The sequence below is a fragment of the Nematolebias whitei genome, chromosome 15 (genome assembly GCF_014905685.2).
Source record: "Nematolebias whitei isolate Nwh7 chromosome 15, NemWhi1, whole genome shotgun sequence".
NCBI lineage: Eukaryota > Metazoa > Chordata > Actinopteri > Cyprinodontiformes > Rivulidae > Nematolebias > Nematolebias whitei.
In genome coordinates, this window is record NC_056512.1 from 44,743,012 (window position 1) to 44,743,365 (window position 354).

Genomic DNA, 354 nt, shown 5'->3' on the forward strand with positions numbered 1-354 from the left:
TATATATATATATATATATATATATATATATATATATATATATATTAGAGTGATACCATCTCGACTCGCAAAAAAACAAGACATATCAAATCATGCAGCAAAAATACTAAAAACATACTAAAAAATATGCTACTAACATACTAAGAAAAACATATTGAAAATACTACTACCTAAAAACATTAAAAATACTAAAAAACAAGGCGCCAAAGGTGAAAAAGAAATACATCTAGTGTGATTCAGTTAGCATTGAGGTTCTTTCAACATCATAGTTCTGTTCTGTTAGCAGCTTAGCAGGTCTTGTTAGCAGGTATATATATATATATATATATACATATATACATATATATATATATA